The sequence below is a fragment of the Bos indicus genome, chromosome 7 (assembly GCF_029378745.1).
Source record: "Bos indicus isolate NIAB-ARS_2022 breed Sahiwal x Tharparkar chromosome 7, NIAB-ARS_B.indTharparkar_mat_pri_1.0, whole genome shotgun sequence".
Lineage (NCBI taxonomy): Eukaryota > Metazoa > Chordata > Mammalia > Artiodactyla > Bovidae > Bos > Bos indicus.
Window position 1 is genome coordinate 38,426,087 of NC_091766.1, and position 16,155 is coordinate 38,442,241.

Sequence of the window (16,155 nt, forward strand, 5' to 3'; positions counted from 1 at the left end):
TTCCACTGTTTCCCCATCTATTTCCCATGAAGAGATGGGACCAGCTGCCATGATCTTCGTTTTCTGAATGTTGAGCTTTAAGCCAACTTTTTCACTCTCCACTTTCACTTTCATCAAGAGGCTTTTGAGTTCCTCTTCACTTTCTGCCATAAGGTTGGTGTCATCTGCTTATCTGAGGTTATTGATATTTCTCCCGGCAATCTTGATTCCAGCTTGTGTTTCTTCCAGTCCAGCGTTTCTCATGATGTACTCTGCATATAAGTTAAATAAACAGGGTGACAATCTACAGCCTTGACCTACTCCTTTTCCTATTTGGAACCAGTCTGTTGTTCCATGTCCAGTTCTAACTGTTGCTTCCTGACCTGCATACAAATCTCTCAAGAGGCAGGTCAGGTAGTTTGGTATTCCCATCTCTTTCAGAATTTTCCACAGTTTATTGTGATCCACACAGTCAAAGGCTTTGGCATAGTCAATAAAGCAGAAATAGATGTTTTTCCGGAACTCTCTTGCTTTTTCCATGATCCAGCGGATGTTAGCAATTTGATCTCTGGTTCCTCTGCCTTTTCTAAAACCAGCTTGAACATCAGGAAGTTCACGGTTCACATATTGCTGAAGCCTGGCTTGGAGAATTTGAGCATTACTTTACTAGCGTGTGAGATGAGTGCAATTGTGCGGTAGAATTAACTGGTGAACTCCAAGAGGGTTTACGCCAAGGGGGACCTTCCTGGCCTAATGCTGCCAGTGTCTCCGTCCTGTGGTGAGCCCCCGCTGACCCGCACTTCACAGGAGATGCTCCAGCACTAGCAGGTATTTTTGGTTCAGTCTCCTGTGGGGTCACTGCTCCTTTCCTCTGGATCTTGGTGTGCAGAAGACCTTGTTGGTGTGCTCCAAGACTGGAGTCTCTGTTTCCCCCAGTCCTGTGGAAGTCCTATAATCAAATCCCACTGTCCTTCAAAGCCAGATTCCATGGGGGTTCCCAGTCCTTTTGTCGGATCTCCAGGTTGGGAAGTCTGATGTGAGGTTCAGAACCTTCACAGCAGTTGGATAACTTTGCTATTACTGTTCTCCTATTTGTTTGTCCCCCATCCGGTGGGTATGGGATTTGATTTTATCGTGATTGTGCCCCACCTACAATCTCACTGTGGCATCATCTTTGTCTTTGGACAAGGGGTATCTTTTTTTGGTGGTTCCAGCATCCTCCTGTGGAGGAGGAGCTAGTTGCAATTTTGCAATTTTGGTGTTTTCACAGGAGGAGATGAGCGCATGTCTTTCTACTCCGCCGTCTTGAATCTGAAGTCCATGGTGTATGATCATTTCAAGGTGTTGTTAGATTCAATTTGCTAGTATTTTACTGAGAATTGTGCATTAATATTCATCAAAGGTATTGGCCTGTGGATTTCTTTTTTGGTAGTGTCTTTGTCTAGTTTTAATATTAGGGTTATGGTGGCCTCATAGAATGTCTGGGAGTTTTCCCTCTTAAGTCTTTTGGAAGAGGTTTGAGAAGAATTAGTATAAGTTCTTTGTATGTTTGGTAGAATTGAACTGTGAAAGCCATCTGATTCTGTACTGTTTGTAGAGAGGTTTTCAGATTTTTTTAAAAATTACTGATTCTATTTCACTTCTAGTGATTGGTCTGTTTAAATTATGTATATCTTCTCGATTCGGTTTTGTGGGTTGTAAGTTTCTAGAAACTTAGAGGTTGTTGAATTTTTTTCACGTACAATTGTTCATAGTGTTGTCTTATGACCTTTTGCATTTCTTCAGTATCAATTGTTATTTTTCTTTTTTCATTTCTTATTTCATTTGGGTCCTTTCTCGGTGAGCCTGGCTAGAGGTTTGTCAATTTTGTTTACCCTTTCAAAGAACTAGCTATTGGCTTCATTGATTTTTTTTTTTCCCCCTATTGTTTTGAAAATCTCTTTCATTTCCTACCTGATCTTTATTATCTCTTTCTTTCTATTGACTTTTAGGTTTTGTTTGTTGGTTCTTTTTTCTGATTCTTTTAGACGGTAGCTTACGTTGTTTATTTGATATTTTTCTTGTTTTTTGAGGAAGGCCTGTATTACTGTGAACTTCTCTCTTAAGAACTGCTTTTCCTACATACCATAGATGTTGTGTTGCTTTGTTTTCATTTTCATTGATCTCAAAGTATTTTTTAAAATTTCTCTTTGATTTCATTGTTGACCCATTAGTTTTGTAGGAACATGTTGGTTAGTCTCCGTGTAATCTTTTTTTTCCTCTCTTTTTCTGTGATTGATTTGTACTTTTTATGCCGTTGTGGTCAGAAAAGATGCTTGAAATAATTTCTGTATTCTTAAATTTGTTGAGGCTTGTTTTGTGCTGTAGAGAATGTTCAATATGTACTTGAAAAGAACGTGTATTCTGGTGGGGGTTTTTTTTTTTTGGATGTAATTTCCTGAAAATATCAAGTAAGTTTTAACTGTTCTATTGTATCATTTAGGATCTCTTGCCTTATTGATTTTCTGTCCAGAAGATCCATCTGTTGATCTAAATGGGACATTAAAGTATCCTAATATTATATTCCCATCAGTTTCTCTCTGTCTGTTACTATTTGTTTAATGTGTTTGGGTGTTCCTGTATTGGCCGCATGCTGATGGGTGTAATACCCCCTCCTTGTGTTGATCCTTCTATCATTTTCTTTGTGGCCTTTGTTTTATCTGATATGAATATTGACAGCCTTGCTTTGTTGTCATGCATTCCATTTTTTTCCATCCCCTCTCTTTCAGTCTGTGTGTTTTCTTTGCCCTAAAGTGGGTCTCTCTCTCTCTGTCCTCTTTCTGGCTGCACTAGTGGCTTGTGGGACCTTAGTTTCCTGACCAGGGATCAAACTTGTGCCCATGGCAGAGTCCCAGCCACTGGACTGCTTTTCCCTACTCCATATCTTTTGATTGAAGCATTTAGTTCATTGACATTTAAAGTAATTATTGATAGATATGTTTTTATTGCCATCTTAATCCTTGTTTTACTTTTGAGTTCGTATTTCTTTTTTGTTCTTTCCTTTTTCCTTTTGTGGTTTGATGATTTTCTTTTGTGTTATGCTTGTGTTCTCTTTTTGTTTTTACTTTCATCCACATTTTCTGATTTTGATGTCCTCTTTTCCATCTTTGTGTTTATTTTGCTGTTCTTTTTTGTTGTTGTTGTTCATATTGATTGTAACTTTCAGAAAATTTTATTTTTTCTTTTAATTTGTATACTGGCTTATTTAAATAATTTACTTGAGAATTGTGATTTTCTCTCTATTATAGCTGCTTGATTTTTTTTTCCTTTTTTATTTAGAGAAGACTTCAGTATTTCTTTTAGAATAGGTTTAGTATTGTATTCTTTCAGTTTTTGCTTGTGTGAGAAATTCTTTCTCTCTCCTTATATTCTAAATGATAATCTTGTTGGGTAGAGTATTCTAGGTTGCAAATTTCTCCCTATCAGTACCTTGATTGTATCTTGCCACTTCTGGCCTCTGCAGCATTTCTGTAGAGAATCAGCTGATAGCCTTACAGGGTTTCTCTTGTAGTTAACTTTTGTTTTCCTCTTGCTGCCTTGGAGAAGAATCCATACTCTCTTTAACTTTTGTTATTTTAATTATAATATGTCTTGGTATAGGTCTGTTTTGGATTCAACTTGTTTGGGACCCGTTAATGCTTCCTTACCTGGATTATCTGTTTCATGCAGCATTTCTGTAGAGAATCAGCTGATAGCCTTACAGGGTTTCTCTTGTAGTTAACTTTTGTTTTCCTCTTGCTGCCTTGGAGAAGAATCCATACTCTCTTTAACTTTTGTTATTTTAATTATAATATGTCTTGGTATAGGTCTGTTTTGGATTCAACTTGTTTGGGACCCGTTAATGCTTCCTTACCTGGATTATCTGTTTCATTCGTGAGGTTTGGGAAATGTTTAGCTATAATTTCTTCAAATACATATTTGATTTGTTTCTTCTCTTTCTGGAATCCCTATTATGTGTAGATTGGCACACTATATTTTATATATATATATATATATATATCGCATAGGTTTCTTGTATTGCTTTCAGTTTTCTTTTTTCCATTTGGCTTTCTGCCTGATAGTCTGATTGGATAATTTCCATTATTCTGTCTTCCAGATCACATGTTCATTCTTCTGCATTATTTAACCTGCTATTTATTGCCTGTAGCTTGGGTTTTGTCTCAGCAAATGAGTTTCCTAATTTTTCTTGGCTTCCCTTTCTAGTTTCTAGTTTCTTTTTACAGTAGTCCACATTTCTATTGATAGCCTTTCTTAATTCCTTGATTACTTTCATTGCTTCCTTTTTGAACTTGGTGTCTGTTAAACTGAAGAGATTTGTTTCATGGTTTGTTCTTTCAGGGGAATTCTCTTGATCTTATAATTGGTAGTGGTAACTTTGCTTTTCTATTTTACTTATATTTCTTACTCTATGAGTTTATGAAAAACAGTTTTTTGCTGTGGTCTTCGAGGGGTCTTTTTATGTGGGAGCATCCCTTGTAGTCTCCAAGTTTTAACATTTTTGGTGTGAGGGCTGTTTTTAGTATGGATGCCTGCTACCTCTTTCCTCAGTGTGTGCTGACTTTTATCCCCTTGATAAAGGGGTGTACCTTGTGTTGTGACCAGAGCCTGCACTGGAAGTTGAGCGTGGCCACCTCTTTGCTCTGTGGTTGTCATAGCCCTGTTATGGGCAGAGTCTGCTCCTTAGTTGTAGGAGCGAAAGTGAAAGTCACTCGGTCGTGTCCGACTCTTTGTGACCACCTGGACTTTACAGTCCATGGAATTCTCCAGGCCAGAATACTGGAGTGGGTAGCCTTTCCTTTCTCCAGGGTATCTTCCCAACCCAGGGATCAAATCCAGGTCTCCCGCATTGCAGTCAGATTCTTTACCATCTGAGCCACAGGAAGCCCAGGAATACTGGAGTGGGTACCCTATCCCTTCTCCAGCAAATCTTCCCAACCCAGGAATTGACTGGGGTCTCCTGCGTTGCAGGCGGATTCTTTACCAACTGAGCTATCAGGGAAGCCCATAGTTGTAGGAGTAGAAGCCCTCAGTTTCTGAGCTGTGCTGTGAGGTAGATGGGATTGGAGCATTCCCATTGGTAGAGGAGCCACTGAGTATTCCTCTGCTGGAGCTGTCCACTGGGGAGTGTGCTTTGTGGTGTCACCTAAAACCTATTGTGTAAGCTCACAAAGTACACTGTTGCTGGCACTGTCCTCATCCCTGATTCAACTGTGGGAATGCTGATTGTAGGCCCTGGTGTCCCTCAGGCACTGCATTTACAAAACTACCGGTGTGTATCTACCAGCTCAGATCCAGTGAAGTCTGGTACCAGGACCAGAGTACTTGCAGTGTGGGAACTATGGAAGCAGCTCAGACCCTGGCCCAGCCTCCATGTGCATACTCCCACACAGCCCACATCTGCTAAGGCCAGACCTGTCCTAGCCTTGGGGGCACCCATTGTCTACTTGGGTGTCCCACAGGTACTGAGTATAAAAAGCTGGCAGCCTCGCCCCTTTTCTTGATTAATCTTTTGCTTGATTGTTGCAGGCCTTTTTAGTTGTTCAAGATGGTTGTGTAGTTGTTTGTGGTAGTTTTTCTTTCTCCTGTTGAGTTGTTATTTTTGTGGAGGGACTGGCCTTTAACGTTGCCATTCGAGACATATTTGACCGTTACAGCCTTTGTGCAGTTTTTTGGGAGTTTATTTTTTGTATTCATTGTTGGGCCTCGTTTTTCTCTTTTTGGCAACACCTTACGACATGTGGGATCCTAGTTCCCTGACCAGGGATCGAACCTGTACCCCCTGCAGTGGAAGAGGGGAGTCTTAACCACTGGACCACTGGAGAAGGTCCCCAGACCTTGCTTTTATTAGGGAAAATCAAGTAAGAATGGAATCTGGTGAAGAAGTTAAACTGATAGATAGTAGTTTAGGTTCTGCATGTAATTTGTAATTAATATGAAAGAGTTTTATCATGTGGTATGTAGAGTTGACTTGTTAGTAGTTTTTTACTACAGATAAATCTGTCTACCACCTGTCTTTGTAACAGCCCACCAGCCAAGAATAGGTTTTTTGTTTTTGAATGGGATCAAATCAAATCAAAAAGAAAATATTATGTACCGTGTTAAAATGATACAAAATTAAAATTTCAGTAACCAAAAAGTTCTGCTGAAACTTGGGTTTTTTATGTGTTGTCTGTGGCTACTTTTGTACTATAATGGAAGAATTGAGTAGTTGGGAAAAAGACTGTATGAAATATTTACTATTTGGACATTAACAGAAAAAGTTATCACTCTCCTGTGTAAGTTATCCTGAGAACTATTTTAAATGGTCTTGTAAGGACCATACTTATTTACAAATTCTGGTGTGTTATGTCAAAATATTGTTCATAAACACATCTCATATTTTAAGTTTTAATGAATTAAAACTAATTCATTAGTTAAATTAACTACAGATACAACTTTGCTGGTTAATGGGAAAGATGTTTATAGGTAGTCTGATACTCATATTGTTACTTGGTTAGCATTTCTTCTTACTCTCTTAATACTCTTCCTTGGTTTTCAGAAAGGTGGATAAAAAGTTCTGTGTTCCCATAATACTGTTACAGCATTTTTCATATATGTTTTGATTATTGTTCTGTCCTGTATCCCCCCAGTAAACTTACAACTTCAAGCTTGGGATTGTGTTGTCTTTATTTTGTATCTTTGAGCCCTGCTACAGTTTCTCATAAGTAGGTAAGCAACAAATATTTTTAGGAGGAAAGAATGAATATTCTGTTAGAGAAATATCTAAGTCATTTCTCATTCTTGATCCTCAGAGAGGAAAGAGATTAAATCTAGATGTATATTTTAGAGATGTGAATTAAAATAAGTAGGGTCTTGTCAGAGACTGAATCAGTTGTAGGAAATTGTTATACATTCAAATACTACTGGCCAAAACTGTTACTATCTTTTAACTCACCAAAGTATAGATTGTACGTATTTATTACTTCATTGATTTTGTTTTGGGGCTGTGTCATCAACTATGTGATCACAAAAAACGAGGGTTAATTTTCTGTGGTCAGTAGAAAGATAATTTGAATTGCATTTACGTTATTGGAAACAGTATTTAAAGTCTTATTCAGAGGTTATTCTTGGAAGGGCAAATAGTGTTAAAGCTTTGTCTATGATACATAGTAGTATTTAAACCACATGGAAAAGGATATTTTGTATGTCACTTAAAATAATAATACACAAGGTAAAATTCTAAAAATATCTCTAGAATGGCAAGTGATACATCCTGTCTGCGTTTTACAGTAAAGCTTATTTGTGATGTGAACATTCAAATTAGAAAATTCTACTTTTTCTTCATTTTAGTTTCTTCAAACAGTGTTTCAAAATTGAAGTGTTAAAAACTAAATTGTTCTTTTAAATTTTATGATTGCAAATTCTGAATACTGTCTACATTTTATTTGATATGTTTAAAATAGGTTTTATCATTACTTTTCCTGATTAGTACAGTATAAATCTAAAAGGATTGTGTTGAAAGAGTTTATACTAACTTAGAAAAATTAAAAAAAAATTTGGTTTTCAAAAATCTGCCTCTGGTGATATGCTCAGGTTTTTCTTTTAACTCTAGATCTTAGTTCAGAGTCCAAGCCCAGACTTTTTGCAGAGAGCAAGATGGTAGATACCCAAACTTTGGGAATCAGTCAGAATTGAGCTCAACAATTAATGATGTCCCATTGGAAATTTTCTGTTTTGGGTTTCTCAGTAGTAAAATGGAGGTTAATACCCCACCTATTAGCATTTTTTATGATTCCATTATATTACATGTAAAAGGTCTTGCCACATGGTTGAAGGTTTTCAGAAATGTTTTTTCCTCTAAACCAAAGATTCACGTTGGTCCCAATTTCTAAAGGGTCAAAGTTTTTCTTTAAAGAGTCAAATACTGATCCACAAACATTGGGTTTTCAAGCTATGTGGGTCACCGATTAGCTCAGCATATTTACTTAACTTCAGTAGATTTAAGACCTGTGGGCTCTTCATCATTTGAGTTGGTGTTTGATCCTATTTGTTCACCAGAAACTTCAGATACATCATTTTCATAAATGCAACAGGTTTAGCATTGAGAATCTACATGGATAAACTGTGAAACTTGTTTTCTGGTTCCTTCCAGTTTGTATCAGGGTCCTCTTAGCACATGCTGTAGCTTTCTTTTCTCAACAGATCTTTGTATTTTTATTTCTGATTCTGTGTGGGAATCATACCATACACTACTGAAGGGGACTAGTTAAATTTCTGGAATATTCCAAGTAGACTACTGGCAGCCAAAGGAGAAAATGCCCATTGGCTGTGGTTCTTAAATGAGTGTGACACTTTAGCAGGTACTTTGCACCTCTGTGCATGCAGCTGTTGTTTTCCCACTTACATGTAAGTAGGACTTAAAGCTGCTTTATGTTGCAGGGAGTAAAATGAAAGATACAAACTTTTACAATATCTCATTAAGTTATTTTTTTATCTTTCATTTATTCATTCATTATTCAACAAATATTGAGCATTAACAATGTGCCAGACACTGTTTTAAGTACTGGGAATATAGTGACCCTCCTTTGAGTACTGTGTGGGAGGCTAACATTAAACTGGATACTCCACAATACCTATGTAACTACAGTTAAACTGAGGATTAGGAAGGGAAGTAGGGAATTCCCTAGCAGTCCAGTGGTTCGGACTCTGTCATTCCCAGGGGCCTGGGTTTGATCCTTAGTCCAGGAGCTAAGATCCTACAAGCCACACTGTGCGATCCCCACCTCCGCCCTCACAAAGAAAGAAAGGGGGAGGGGGAGAGGAAAAGTATAGGGAACTTGGAGCTTGCATCCCAGGAAGACTTGATATAGTTTGGTGCTTACTTAGGGAGTTTTCCCTGAGAATGTGTAGACTGGGAATCCAAAGATTAAATAAGAGTTAACTGGACATAAAAGAGATTGGGAGGGTAGTGGTGAGAGTGGGAGAAATGAATTTTCTTTTTCTTGAATGTGTATCTTTTTTCTTTTTAAATTTTTTATTGAAATATGGTTATACTGTTGTGTTAGTTTAATGTGTACAGCAGAGTGACTCAGTTATACATGTATTCTTTTTTTAGATACTTTTCCATTATAGATTATTACAACATGGTTCCATGTGCTGTACAACAGGTCCTTGTTGGTTATTTATTTTAGACATAGTAGTGTGTATATTTTAATTCCAAACTCCTACTTTATCTCCACTTCTCTTTCCCCTTTGGTAATCATAAATTTGTTTTCTGTGTCTGTGAGTCTATTTCTGTTTTGTAAATAAGTTCATTTGTATCAGTTTTTTAGATCCCACATGTATATGATAGGATTTTTTTTTGGCTTCACTAGTAAGATAATCTCTGGGTCCTTTCATGTTGCTGCAGATAGCATTATTTCATTCTTTTTATAGGGGGGAAGGGAACTAAAAGACCATTTTAGGCAGAGGAACAAGCTTGAGTAAAGGCTAAAAGGAACTACAGTAATTTAGTAATTGTGCAAAGTCTGTGAGCTTATGATTGAATCCTGGGCATCCTGAGAATCTGCCTTTCAGATTTCCTTTCTTTTTTTAATTCCGAGATAGATTGTGTACTCACATTGACTATGGTGAGAGGAAACTCTTTATACCAATGCCCAGATTTTCCTCTCTCTCTCATGATGCCTTCTAAATAAATTATTTGTTTCAGTTAAGATTTTAGAGCCATTCTTTTTTGTTTCCTGCTTGAAAATGGCATTTTACAACCTTATATGCTATAAAAGATTTATAGTGAAAAGTATTTAAATCAGCCAGTTTCTGTCCCTGGTAAATCAGTTTATCAGTTCTTATGTGTTATCCTTTGAGATATTTTATACATATATAAGCAAATGCATATATTATTCACTCCATTTTGTTTTTGTTTTTAAATAATGGTGGTGCACACTATTACTTTTTTTAGTGTAAAAATATTTTAATAACTAGGTTTTTTTTAGAATTTTTATTTTATATTGAAGTACAGTTAGATTAACAATGTTGTGATTCAGCTCATTTAGACTATTACAGAGTACTGATCAGAATTCCTTGGGCTATACATCCTTGTTGGTTATCTATTTTCTTTCTTTTTTTTTTCTTGGCCACATCACACAGCTTGTGGGATCTTAGTTCCCACACCAGGGATTGAACCCTGGGCCCTCCACAATGAGAGCACGGAGTCCTAACCACTGGACAGCCAGAGAGTTCCCTGTTTATTTTAAATATAATAATGTTTACATGTGAATTCCAAAGTTCCAGTTGGTCTATTCCACAATCCCCATAACCATAAATTCGTTATGTAAGGCCCTGAGTCTGTTTGTAAATAAGTTAATTTATGTCGTTTAAAAAATTTTCCTCATATAATCAATATCATATGTTTGAAATGGAATCTCATCCAGAACATCAGTATAGAACAGAAAAAAGATGGCGCTGCTTTAATTTGGGATGGAGAAAAGGCATATTTTCTTCTTCCTCTCTTGGGCAGACCCTGAGGGACTCTTCAAGATACACTCTCTGAGGAACACAATTGAAACTACTTTTTGGATGGAGTTTCAGCACAAGGATTTTGAGAAGTCCAGAGGGAGAGATCACCTGAACCAGTAAATGTAAAATGTGTTGTTACAGGGGGAAACAGTTGGTGTCGCATGTGGAGGAGGGCAAGGGGGAAGGAAGCCAGTTCACCTGTGTTTGGGCTGTCTATTTCTGTTCTTTAGAATAGTCTATTAATAGATAATAAATGTTAATTAAACGTTCCTTTAGAGATACATACTGAAGTATCATGAAGGAAAATATATCTGGGGATTTGCTTCAAAATAATCAAGACATGAGGTTTGTAGATCATCACAGCTTGTACCAAAATTCATGCATCCTGGGTCTCTCCATTGTATGAGAGGGCTGGTGTTGTAGGGTATTAAGACTGGAAAGACAGCATAGCCTTAGGGAAAAGACACTAGAATAGAAGGCCACATATTCTAGTCTTCTTGTTATCTTGAGGAAATCACTTAGGTATGGCAAAAAACATTGCTTTTTTTTTTTTTTTTTAAGGTACATGGGGACATATAAAGTTAGATTGGGTAAAATTTGCCTTTTATTTATTTATTTATGTTTTCTCCATGCCAGTTTTATTGCCCCTTTTTTTAAATTGCAGAAAGCTATACAAATTGTTTTACTGTGTTTTCTGAGGGCATCTTTGTTTTAAACTTGAGCTGACTCAAGTTTAGTACTATCCGTTAGTGACTTGTCTCCTTACAGTATTGATTAATTTCTCTTAACAGTATTGACTAATTTTGACTCAGATAAAGAAGTACAGTAAGGAGAACAGATGTCTTTTTTGAAGAGACTGAGGCATCTTCTGTTAGTTGAATTATGATGTAAAGGTGTTGTGAGGAACATTACCTGGTGAGAGTTTATGAGCAGAATCCCCTTATTGAATGAGAGAGTAAGGTCACTGATTGTGTTGAGGTTGAGTATAGTTACAGATACTAAAGGCTGATGTTTTTATTTGTTTTTCTGTGTTGTGATCTAGTGAAAAGAGTATGGGCAATTGAACAGAGCACAGACATGGCTCTGTTTGGCATTTACCAGCTCACTTCCCATTTCTGAGCCTCAGATTCTACACCTAAAACAGATAGTAATTGATATCTGCCTCATTGTCACTATGAGATTTAAAATAGAAAGAATATACATTTTCATTTTCTCCTACTTGGAGTATCAGAAAAACACTTCCTTTTTCTTGTGTGACTTTACATTGGAATTGTATAGTCAGTTACCTCTTGCTGGTGTCAGAATACCTTTTTAAAAAATTTTTCTTACCTGTTCTCCCCCACCAAAACAAACTCACTCAGGCCTATAATTACAATAAAATACTAGCTAGCTATATGGTTTGTTTTCAACCTTGGCTGTTCATCAGATGCACAACTAGATGCCAAAAACCTCACTTTGTGTATATTGAATCAGAGTCTCCAGGCCTGTGGGTGGGTATGAGGGTCTGGCTAGGATTGAGAACCGTTGATCTGTTTCTTCTGAAGTAGAAGCAAATCCGTAAAAGGCATAGACTAAAGCAGAAGTCAGAGGGAAAATAAGCCCCAGGTCGTACCCAATAGTTACATGGTATAATGATGAATGGGAATCGTGGGGACATAATAGCTTCTCAAACAGTGAAAGAAAAATTTGTGGACAGAAAGACTGTGAAAAATGAAGTGATTTATGCTGTAATGTTTTGGCACTAAGTTTTCTATTGTAGCAAAAATGCTTCTTGTCAGTGTTACGAAATTCTCCAGATTAAGAGTTCAAGGATATCTCCAAACTAATGTTTAAATCATTCAGTTCCAGTATAACGTACAGACATAATGGCATACATGCCATTTTCTTTTCTTGCATCAGGCCAGAGAGTATAGCTCTCCTCTCTCGTTCTAGCCTTTTGGGGTTGTAGAGGGCTGCACCCTTTCAGGCCTGTCTTCTGTGCTGTTATCAAACCTGTTTTATTGTGGGTTTGAGAATTTTTATGGCATAAAGCCAAAGGTCTGGGCTAAGCAGGAATGCCTTGGCCTGCATGTTTCTGTTCTACCTTGTGAGCAGGCTGCCCTTTGTGAGCAGCTTCATGTTACATCCAGGCGGGGCTTCCACTGATAGTCTCCTAGCCTCAGCCTTAATTACTGTGTGGTCCTCAATACACCTGTTTCCATGACTAACCTAGCAGCTGCTCTACTTTCCAGCTTTCAGTGGACCAGTTCCCTGCTTTTCTGCTGTCCTTTTCCAAGACTTCAGTGATTTTCTTTGATCTATTGTCAATGACTTTCTCTTTGATCTTTTGTTTCTGATACTTAGCCAATAAACAAGAGGTCATTTCTTACTCATAACAATTAAGTTGTACACAATAATCTTTAGTCTTTTGCCTCAGCTTGCTGTAGGTTAAAATTGTAATGCTGCCAGAAATCGTTTATCTAACTACTCTTTGCTAGATTTTTTTTTGCTACATGGGTCCCAGATCCCCTTTTTTTCTCAGTGAAAGTTAATAGACGTAGCTCTGACTGCCATCTGCACTGTAGAGAGGATTGGTGAGAGGAGACTTAAGGACTCCAGTTCACTCCTTTGTTCTTTGATTGGTATGGTGAAGTAGGGATCAGACGATGCTGACTTCTAATCCCCACCTTTTGTTAAAGCTGTCTACACTTCTGACAGGATCACTCTTTGTCTCTCTTTCCTGGTCTGCTGTAAATATGGGATAATAAAAACTGTGCTGCCTACCTCACCTGGTTGTTTTTGAGATTCGTATGATCAAATGGATGTTAAAAGAGCTTTGACAACTAGAATACACACAAACATTTATTTGACTATGTAGCTGTGAGCAAGGTGGGAGTAAAGCAGATGCTTAAAGTACTATTTTACTTTCTATTCTAGAGTTGAACATTTCCTTTACAGTTCTGGTTGATAATGGGAAAGGAAATCACAATTCTCATAAGGTAGAAGAATTGTAATCACTGACTAAAAATAGCTATAATTTATTTTTGATTTCTTGTACTGAATTAAAAATAGTATTAGAGTTGTTCAGCCTCCTACAAAATTGGAGGTATTATCCTACTTCACAGGCAGAGAAACAAACTGCCAACTAAGAGAGGTAGAGTAACTCTTCAGAGTCTCACAGGTGGTTTAAGAGCATAGCAGGAGTTAAGCCCGTACATTTCTGTTATGCTGACTGGCAGTGTATTTAATTCCTCATTTAATTATAAGCAAATGTATATGAAGGATTAAGACTTTAAATTTAGTCACTCTGAGTTCATTTCAGTTCAGTCACTCAGTCGTGTCCAACTCTTTGTGACCCCGTGAACCGCAGCACACCAGGCCTCCTTGTCCATCACCGACTCCCGGAGTTCACCCAAATCCATGTCCACTGAGTTGGTGATGCCATCCAACCATCTCATCCTCTGTCGTCCCCTTCTCCTCCTGCCCTCAATCTTTCCCAGCATCAGGGTCTTTTCAAATGAGTCAGCTCTTCTCATCAGGTGGCCAAAGTATTAGTGAATTACATATGCACAGAATAGTATAGCTATTTATCTTGTTACCCTACTTATCTCATAGTCATGGACAAGTCATTTGGTCCCTCTGTCTTTCACAGTCTCTTTGGGAATAGTTTATCCCTCAGAGAGGACACTCATTTTTAATAAGTTCTAGAAAGTGAAAGGCAGTGGCACCCCACTCCAGTACTCTTGCCTGGAAAATCCCATGGACGGAGGAGCCTGGAAAGCTACAGTCCATGGGGTTGCTGAGGGTTGGATACGACTGAGCGATTTCACTTTCACTTTTCACTTTCATGCATTGGAGAAGGAAATGGCAACCCGCTCCAGTGTTCTTGCCTGGAGAATCCCAGGGACAGGGGAGCCTGGGGGGCTGCCGTCTATGGGGTCACACAGAGTCGGACACGACTGAAGTGACAGCAGCAGCAGAAAGTGAAAGTCGCTCAGTCATGTTCGACTCTTTACGACCGAATGGAATTCTCCAGGCCAGAATATTGGAGTGAGTAGCCTTTCCCTTCTCCAGGGGATCTTCCCAACCCAGGGATCAAACCCAGGTTTCCCACATTGCAGGCAGATTCTTTACCAGCTGAGCTACCAGGGAATCTTAATAAGTTAAAATACTATGTAAATTATATAATAGCATTGGAATTGTGTTTCTATTTAAATATTTTTAGGTCAGTTATTTTGAATTTGAAATATTTCTCTAAACATAGTGTTAAATGGAGGTTAAGTGCCTGTGCTGCCATATTAATTCTTAAAATAATTGAAATAATACCTTTGCAAAGAAACACAGTGAATAATAATATAGCAGCTGCTTTTGAGTTGTAACTTTGTGTTAGGCCCTTTATAACTTTGTAAGTTTGACTTCAGAGAGTCAGTGTTTTTTTAAATTTATTAATTAATTTTGGCTGTCCTGGGTCTTCCTTGCTACATAGGCTTTTCTCTAGATACGGAGAGTTACTCTTTAGTTGTGCTACACGGGCTCCTCGTTGTGATGGCTTCCTTGTTGTGAAACACAGGCCCTAGAGTGCCCGGGCTTCAGTAGTTGTGGTATATGGGCTTAGTTGCTCCATGGCATGTGGAATCTTCTCACATCAGGGATCGAACCCGTCTCTTGCATTGGCAGACGTATTCTTTACCACTGAGCCACCAGGGAAGCCCCAGAAAATTTCTGTATAGCATTCAAATGTATTTGTTGTTCTTCAGTCGCTCATTCATGTCCCGACTCTTTGCAACCCCATGGGCTGCAGCACGCCAGGCTTCCTTGTCCTTCACTATCTCCCGGAGTTTGCTCAAACTCATGTCCATTGAGTCAGTGATGCCATCCAGCCATCTCATCCTCTGTCGTCCCCTTCTCCTGCCTCCAATCCCTCCCAGCATCAGGGTCTTTTCCAATGAGTCAACTCTTCTCATGAGGTGGCCAAAGTACTGGAGTTGCAGCTTTAGCATCAGTCCTTCCAATGAACACCCAGGACTGGTATCCTTTAGAATGGACTGGTTGGATCTCCTTGCAGTCCAAGGGACTCTCAAGAGTCTTCTCCAACACCACAGTTCAAAAGCATCAATTCTTCAGCGCTCAGCTTTCTTCACAGTCCAACTCTCATTTCCATACATGACCACTGGAAAAACCATAGCCTTGACAAGACGGACCTTTGTTGGCAAAGTAATAGCTCTGCTTTTGAATATACTATCTAGGTTGGTCATAATTTTCCTTCCAAGGAGTAAGCGTCTTTTAATTTCATGGCTGCAGTCACCATCTGCAGTGATTTTGGAGCCCAAAAAAACAAAGTCTGACACTGTTTCCACTGTTGCCCCATCTATTTCCCATGAAGAGATGGGACCAGCTGCCATGATCTTCGTTTTCTGAATGTTGAGCTTTAAGCCAACTTTTTCACTCTCCACTTTCACTTTCATCAAGAGGCTTTTCTCCGAGGAATTCCCTAAAGTTATTGAGTTGGCCAAAGAGTTCCTATGGTTTTAAAGTAAAAATAAAAGACACATTTTCACCAAGAATTATTGAACAACACATTTACCGTTTTGTTCTACTTCGTTCTGACATTTTTCAGGCAACTTTATAATCCTACCTTACCAAACTTTTTATCTTTTTGAGCAA

At 38.2% G+C, this 16,155-nt stretch overlaps 1 protein-coding gene across 8 annotated transcripts in view; it reads left to right on the top strand.

Annotated features, from left to right (window-relative positions):
* Positions 1-16,155, top strand: part of NSD1 (nuclear receptor binding SET domain protein 1) — a 153,366-nt gene that overhangs the window by 35,469 nt on the left and 101,742 nt on the right. Inside the window, exon 2 of one of the 8 annotated variants that reach the window (XM_070793320.1) lies at positions 10,514-10,634. The exons of 6 other annotated variants lie outside the window; for them this stretch is intronic. The gene's annotated coding sequence lies outside the window, so the exon portion shown is untranslated. The remainder of the gene's footprint in view (positions 1-10,513; positions 10,635-16,155) is intronic. One more of the 8 variants, XM_070793321.1, reaches the window with a different exon arrangement.